The sequence below is a fragment of the Atta colombica genome, unplaced genomic scaffold (assembly GCF_001594045.1).
Source record: "Atta colombica isolate Treedump-2 unplaced genomic scaffold, Acol1.0 scaffold19, whole genome shotgun sequence".
In the NCBI taxonomy this organism is placed as follows: Eukaryota; Metazoa; Arthropoda; class Insecta; order Hymenoptera; family Formicidae; genus Atta; species Atta colombica.
In genome coordinates this window covers 294,195-296,649 of record NW_017259282.1, presented here as the reverse complement: position 1 = coordinate 296,649, position 2,455 = coordinate 294,195, and the positions used below count along the sequence as shown (strand labels likewise).

The 2,455-nt window shown below is 33.0% G+C and overlaps 1 pseudogene; it reads right to left on the bottom strand.

The window, feature by feature from the left end:
* Window positions 1-1,111: 1,111 nt before the first annotated feature.
* The window catches only part of LOC108686793, a 13,046-nt pseudogene continuing 11,702 nt past the window's right edge, over window positions 1,112-2,455 (bottom strand).

The window sequence follows — 2,455 nt, the reverse complement described above, 5'->3', positions numbered from 1 at the left end:
AACACACAAAGATTTAAACATAAAATGTAAACAAATTGACTGTACTTATATCTACGAACACACTAATCCTATATATAAACACAAATTCGTTAGTGAAATTCAAATGTATGTGCAAAATTCTAATTGTAAGATATTGTGCACGCAATATATTAAATCTAATCATTCCATGGTTAGCCCTCCAAAATCAACGAGCATGAGTATATTCCACCCGTTATGAACAAACAATTACTATAGATTGTAAAAATCGTGAGAAAAATATATAGAAAATATATAGAACGAAAATTCTAAGAACAGGGCAAATTGCGCTATACGGAGAATGTAAATTAACAACTGCGGACATGACTGTAAAAAGCAATAGGAACTATCAAGGCCTACAACCATACAAACTCGCTTACCAGAGTACAATTTAACCCGTTTGTGAAAACAACTAGAACATAAGAACTTAAACCAACCGGAAGTAGTAAGATTAAGAAAAATTATTCGCGACCCGAATTAATGGATCTAAGCAAGCTACAAGATATAACGGTAGAATTAAAAAACGCACGAAATTTATTATTTTTGTCAGAAATGATGAATTCATTATATATACAATTTCGAGTAATACTATTATATTAATTGTGATTATTGTAATAATTGTATATATTATCAACAAACGAAAGAATCGCGGGGCGAATGTAACACATCGAAAAAAAGCATAAAAAAGAAAGGAGATTTTTAAGAAAACATCAAACCTCCGTTTTCTTTTTTCAATGAGGGAAGGATGACCCAAATAAGTCATAAAAACTACAATTGCAGAATTTCTGCAGACCAGCAGTTAAAGCATCACAAATCAAGTCACCTATTTTTGATTTCAAAACCGATGACATATTTTACTTTAAAATGCAACCACGCATTAATTCGGCCTAATTTGAAAATATAAAAGCGTAAGCCTCGAATACCTCGGAGCCGTTCCGAAAAAGTCAAAATGATACACGTGAGAAATTTCCGTTACTGCGAGCGCTACTGCGAGACGTTGTAAGATTGTAACACATCAAATACTCGTAAGTGCAAATAAAACTTTTTATATAATATTACGAATGCTGGCTTATATTAATTGGAGGACCTCGAGCCCTTACCAAACGATACTACTACGTCCAATCTCTGATTCCGCCATGCCCTGAGCAGCGTACCTTAACGGTATCCGTAAATTCTATAAATGATGCCCTTACACTCTGAGCAGTACAATATGTTGATGTTATCTTTTAAGTTTTTTTCCTGATAATCAGAATGTGTTAATAAAATAGTTTTGTCCATTCCATAAATTATTCTTTTTTAATTCATGTGGTGTTGTGAATTATAATTAAGGTATCTGCCTGAAAATGTTTTATAGAATAAATCAAATTTAAATGAATGTTCTTCTCTAATTAATTTTATATCCAAAAAGTTCAATTGATTATTATTTTCTATTTTAATTGTAAACTTAAAATTCATCTAAAGAGCTAAAAACTTCTAATATGTGATCAATTCTGTCGGAAAGCGCAATCATTAATGTCATCCATATACCTGAAAAAGAACAATATTCTGAACGATAATCTTTCCAATGCGATTCCTTCTAAATCTTGTATTACCAAATCCGCTACTATGAGTGATAATGGAGAACCCATGGGCACACCAAAAATTTGTCTATGTTTTTATTAAACGTAAAAAACGTTGATTGTAATACGTTGATTCTAATTGCTTTTCAAATTCCTTCTTAGGAAGTATCATTTTTCACAAATTGCCATCTCTTGACATTATGTACCGCTGCTTCATTGGACATTTGTGAATAAAGAAATCACGTCCAAGAACATTAATCTATAATTGTTATTTATCTCTATATCTTTTATTTATTCTATTAATTGATAACTATTTTTTATGTTGCTTGAAGCTTGTGGTATTCTTTTAATAATGATACTATATAAATATGCTAAATTATGTAACAGACATTGATGAACGAAATTATTATTCTGAGGAGGTTGCTCTCCTTATAGATTTTTGATGTACCATAGGCCGTCGGCAATATTCTTGGTAATTGTTTTGTATGTTGTTTTGTCAATATAAATCTTGTATTTCTAATTATGACAATGACCTAAGTTCATTCGTCATTTTTTTTTACATTTTTTGTATTGTTTCGTACGTTTCCTTGTCGTCAAATATTTTGTCATCTTATTTTCATATAATAGTTAAGAGCGACGATGATATTGCCCTTATCAGTGACAACGCTAAGTAGAGTATATAGGCCGATTTTAATCCACTATGTGTTAGTGCATATATGCGGTATGTGTGCGCGCGCGCGCGGGTGTGTGAGGGAGGGGAAAGTGCACAGAGACATCCCGCGGCGCGGGGGGGATGACATCACAGGAAGAGGATGACGGGGGGAGAGGAAAGCGCGTCACTGGGGAAGGGGGTTTGTTCCTTTTCTCTCTCACTCGTTGCA